This window comes from Ixodes scapularis, unplaced genomic scaffold, assembly GCF_016920785.2.
Source record: "Ixodes scapularis isolate PalLabHiFi unplaced genomic scaffold, ASM1692078v2 ptg001682l_1__unscaffolded, whole genome shotgun sequence".
Classification (NCBI taxonomy): domain Eukaryota; kingdom Metazoa; phylum Arthropoda; class Arachnida; order Ixodida; family Ixodidae; genus Ixodes; species Ixodes scapularis.
The window spans coordinates 62463-68120 of record NW_024610184.1 but is presented as its reverse complement, the minus strand read 5'-3'; the positions used below and the strand labels follow the sequence as shown (position 1 = coordinate 68120).

The 5658-nt window shown below is 50.2% G+C and overlaps 1 pseudogene; it reads right to left on the bottom strand.

Annotated features, from left to right (window-relative positions):
• Nucleotides 1-3250: 3250 nt before the first annotated feature.
• Nucleotides 3251-5379, bottom strand: LOC115314213 (annotated as a pseudogene).
• Nucleotides 5380-5658: the final 279 nt, after the last annotated feature.

The following is a 5658-nucleotide window of genomic DNA, read 5'->3' as shown; positions in this document are numbered from 1 at the left end:
ATGCTAGGTTCCTAAGAAGCCTATAAACACTATTTAAAAATATTAAATACAATCGTCTTCATTGTCCCTTTAAAGGGATACTACAACGAAATTTCGGCGCTCATTTTTTGGTCTGTATGTGTTCAAAGGAACAGTATCACATCGAACATACCAATATCTTGTTTAAAAAGTCTAGAAAAGGAATTTTAAAGCGAATTAAACGATTAGCAAAGAGCACCTGGTGGATGTCGCTAATGCCTCGCTTGTAATGCCCGTCTAGGAACCTTGACAGCTAGTGACGGTAACTGTCTCGCCTCCGGCCACTACGAGAGAAGAGGGGCAGGAGGAACTCCCCTTTCCCGAAAATGCCTTTTGTGTGTCGCATAAGTCGCTATTGTCCCCTACAAGATTACAGAAAATTAACCCGTCACTCAAAATTCGCACAAAAGCAGCCGCTTCGGTGGCTGGAACGACTAGGCCATCCTCTCGACGTCAGCCTCGCCTTAGCATTGCTCGTCCTGAGACGACCTACGTCACGATTGCGTTGGATGTCAAATGGTCTCCGCTGGGCCTTCTCCGAGCGCTTGCCAGAGTGGGCCGTTTATAACAAAGAATACAGCCACCGGGCTCAAAATACACACGTGCGATTGTCATTTACGGATATTGTGGATCATATTCAACCTAATTTTGAACACGATGGGAATATTTCAAATTTCGTTGAAGTATCCCTTTAAAGGAAGTCGATCCGCAGGACTCCGCAATATTTGACATCACCTCACTGGCATGGATCGCGCGGGAACTTCAAATTCGGCATTTTCAATTTTTTTTTTTTTTTTTTTTTTTTTTTTTTACGAGGACTGAATTTCTATATTTCGAATTTTGAGGGTATTGTCCGGGCATGGTTTTCGATCGTTTCGGATAATAACAAAAAAAAAAGATTTTGATGTGTCAGTACTTTTTTAAGTGTCCGGACTGTATGCGCACATTGTGAAATTAACTTCCAAAAAAAGAAAATTTTGAGAGCAATATGTCTGTAGAGTGTAGATAGACGCATTCCGATTCGAGAGATTCCGGAACGAACTTCTATTTTGGACGTCAAGCCCCGAAATGAAAGCAAGTCTTGAAATCGCTTAATCGAGTGCCGCGTATTCAACATTCTTGAGTTTTTTTTTTTTTTTTTTTGTCGCATGCGATTTATTTAGGCACTTAAAATAAATGTTTCCCGGCAGTTCGGCATCTCTTTAAGAGGATACTGCAACAGCATTTCGGAACTTATTTTTGATCTATGTGTGTTCAAAGGAGCAGTATCACATCGGACTCATCAATATCTTGTGAAAAAAGACATGAAAAGGAACTTTAAAACAAATAAAACGATTAGCGAAAAGCACCCAGTAGATGTAGCTAAAGCCTCGTCTGTAATGCATGTCTGGAAAGCTTGACAGGTAGTGACGATAACTGTCTCGCCTAGAACTATACATGCTTTGAACCTGACGTCCTCCCGACAGCTCTACGGCCATAACAAGAGGGGAGGGAGGAACACCCCCTCTAAACAGGAGTCTCTTTTGTGTGTCCCAAACGTCGCTATTCTCCCTCTACAAGATTATAGAAGATTAACCAGTCACTCATAATTCACACAAAAGCAGCTTTTCGGTTAGTTGTAGATCGCTGGCATGCTTCGACTGCTTCGGTGGCTGGAACAGCTAGGGCAGCCTGACGACGTCCGCCTTGCTGCAGCTTCGCTCATCTTGAAACAAACTGCGTCACAATTTCATCGAATGTGACACGGTCTCCGCTGGCTGCTCTCCGAGCGCTTGCCAGAGTGGGCCGTTTATAACGAAAAATACAGCCATCAGGCTCAAAAACCAAACACACAATTGTCATTTACGGATATAGTGGATCCTATTCAACTTATTTCTGAACACGACAGGTATACTTCAAACTTCGTTGAAGTATCCCTTTAAGGGGCAACTCCGCTTCATTTTTCATATTTAGAAAACTATGCAGCCCTCTTCAGTATCCTATAGGAAGACCACATGTAAAATATTACGATCTAATTCCGTCTATATATTTAATGAACTGGTCAGCAAACGTTCAAATCAGCCAAGTCACCGAAATCTGCCAACTCTAGCGTGCGACGTGACGTGCAATTATCAGCGCAGTCAATGCCATTGAGTTGGAGCGGCCAACATTGAGCCACTACGTCAGAGGCATGTCTACGTCATTCTCGCGTTTTGTTTGTTTTTACTTCTCGGAGCGAAATTGAACGATGACGTCATGAGTTTCCCCTCCCGGTGTTGGCTCAACGGCGTCCGCGTGATCACCGTAACGCGGATGCACTAGTTTGTGCTGCCCTGCGCGCTTATGGGTATTCACACGAGGTAGAAATCCCGGGGATTTGTCCCCGGCACGCGCGCATCACGAGATAAAAACGCGAGGCTTTTGCACATCGCAAAGCCTGACGTTTTCGTCGTGGGATGCCCGTGCCGGGGAGAAATCCCCGGGATTTCTCCCTCGTGTGAATACCCCTTATCGCTCTGTCTATGCTAGATCACACTTGTTCCTCATGTCCGGTTCCTCAGCTCCGCCTCTCCCCCAGGCCATCACCGTTCACGCCATGCGAAGCGACGTGCCCGCATCACGTGTCCTGTAACTCGCCCCCACGACAGTCACAAGACAATGTGGTTCGAGGTGACGTGGCCATGACGCTGACGACACAAGACCAATGTTGTCTGACGCAACCAAAGTTTCGGTTTCGGTATCTCCTGATGTTTAAATTAAGATTACAAAAATATAGAATATTCCAGATTTCGTGAATCCCAAGACACAGAGCTGTTTAGTAGCGCTTTGTCAAATGGTATCACATGTAAGCTTACATTTTTGGCAATTGAGCGGAGTTACTCTTTAAAGGAATACGCTGGCGATTGTTTTAACTACTCCAACTAAATATATTTCTGGAATCACTGGTCTTTGCCTTTTCCGGTATGCTATTCATTATCAAGAAATTCAGAATAGTTGCTGAGAAATGGGTGAGTGAAAATGATGACAAACCCAACGTTCAGATATACCCGCGCTTTTGAGTGCCGCGAGGTCGGGGGAAGGCAGGTTTGCGGGTCGAGCGTGGAGTCTAAGCATTTGTTTCGTGCTGCCGCATGGGCGCTAGAGTGAGTTTCCAAAGCATTTATTAACACCATGAAGCTGCTTGTAATGAGATGGGAACAAAGTCTACGGTCCAAAAAGTGATTTCCTGCCTTCCGCTGAGCTCACTTTTTCATTGTTACTGTTAGAGACTTTCACATCAATAAACACTGCGAGGACCAAAATTGTAAATTCACTAACTTTGTGAAAAAAAGTTTGGCAGTTAAGACTGATTATGTGTAGGAATGCAAAAGCATTCCTACACGCAGCGCATTCCTACAAGTAGTGCGCCACGTCTTCCTTTCGCACACGACGGTGACATCACCCTCCCCCCACTGCACAGGCACGACGGCTTCCATGAGGAATCATTATGTTGCTGCGCTTCTCTTTGTTTTATTTCTGATGCGCGTCCGCTTTGACCTTGAGCGCACCCGCCGGCTTCCATGACGAAGCATCTGCATTGCTCTGCTTTTCTTTGAGTTTTATGGGGAATTTAGGTGCCGTTTCGCTCAGCCAATGGAAATTTCGGTGCCGCTTTTTGCTGCTACAAACAATGCCGGCTTCGGCCCATGAGACAATTAATGCATTAAAATTTACTTTGGCCCGATATTTGGGTCACCATTCCAGTGATGTTGGTGAGTTGAGCAAATTTTCAGGCGGGGACTACGACACTGCAAGGCTCAGTCAAGCCGGCAGGTGCGCCAGAACAAAGCCCAGGTGTTTCCCGACGAGTCTCCGGAGGTCGTCCCAGATACCGAGCAGGATCTCAAAGTTCTCCCGGCAGGCCAGGACGCCCGACGGCAAAGCGAGCGCGTCTCCCAGCGTCTTGAGGACCTGCGTCACCCGGGCGAAGACCCGGCCGTCCAGCGGCGGGGACAGGAGGTTGCAGACGGACGCGAAGCCCGCCAGCCAGTCGTAGTAGGCCTGGCTCCCGAAGTCGGGGAAGCTCGCAAAGTCCGCATCGCCACAGGACCCGTCCGGCAGGGATGGGCCCTGCGCAAGGGCGATTTTGGGGACCTCCGTCGCGTCGTCCAGGGACCGACGGAGGACATCCGTCACACCTCCCGGCACAGCATCGAGTCTGTCACCCACCGTCGTCGTGCTGTCTCCTTTTAGAGAATCGCCCGAGCACGCTTTCGCTGGGTCGAGGGTGTCGGCTTCCGGAAGCTTGCCGGCGGGTTGAGATGGTGCTGGTAGCTCGCTGGACGACGGGGGGCAGTCGTCGTCTGCAAGCTCGACGGACTGCCTCGGCAGCGGGAGGCCACGAGACGCCGGATCGCGGGACGCCGAAAGTTCGTTGGTCGACTCGCCGGACATCCGCAGATTGTCGCCACTCGCGAGCTTTTCAGACGATATTTCTACCAACGGAGGACTACCGGGCTCTAGAAGTGCACCGAGTGGCTCATCTGACGGTTGAACACCGTCCGTTAGTTCACTTAATGCGGAGAGGCGATTGCATTTTGGAAATTCAACGTTTACTTCATTGGGTAGGGCCAGACAATTTCAAGCTCGGATCTCGCCGGTTGTTTCGAGGGAGGCGGGATGACCATTTGAGACTTCGCCCCGAAGGAGCAGCGATGTGCCACGAGTCTCGAGTTCGGGCTGCCGTTCTTCCGACACCGAGGGTTTGCAGACTTCCCGAAGCCCGTTGTCCATTTCGTCCAACAGCACTGCTACTCCGCAAGACAAATCGAAGATGGCACTCGCGCAAACTCCTGACACTTTTTCGCTTTCCGTCGTAACCGCTTCTGGACCGCTCGGCACGACGGCCGTACCGTCGGTGGCTCTTTCGGTGCTCGACGTGCCGGGGCGTAGCTCCGAAACCGTCGAGTCGCCATGCATCCTGGTCACGTGACCCCTGAGCTTTGACGTCCTCTTAAAAGTGGTCCCACACATCGTGCAGACGTAGCACTGCATCGGGTCGTGCTCACGTTGGTGCCGGTTCCTGCTGGACCGGTCCGAAAAGGTTCGCTCGCAGACGGCACACCGGAACCGGCACTCCGCCGAGTGGACCAGCCGGTGCCGTTTGAGGTCCGAGCCCTGCAGGAACCCGCGGTTGCAGACTTGGCAGACGAAGCTCCGGTCGTGCGGATGGTCGTGCGTCGCGGAGTGTGCGCGGAGGTTGTCGGGGCGGGAGAACTCCCGGCCGCAGATGGCGCAGGGGTGGCGCGGCCGTGGCGCGTCTGGGTTGTGAGTGCGTAGGTGGCGCCACAGGCCCGTGTTCTGGCGGAACTGCCGGCCGCAGGTGGGGCACACGTAGAGCATCTTGTTTTCGTGACGAGCCTGGACCCAGGGAGGAAGGGCGTGAGAATCCCTGCAAACTTTGATTCCGAGGAGCAGTCGACGCCATGTACAAAATGGCGCTCTGAAGTATGAGACAACTCTAAGGTTGCACAAAAGCTCCGGGTTTTAAAGCATAGCCAAAAAAACATATCTGGAGAGTGCATTCATTACGCGGGGTAAAATATTTGCATTTGCACACTTTGAGCAAATGTCATTTTGGGTGCCAATATGATATGGCAGGGTACTGTGGCACGTCTCCAC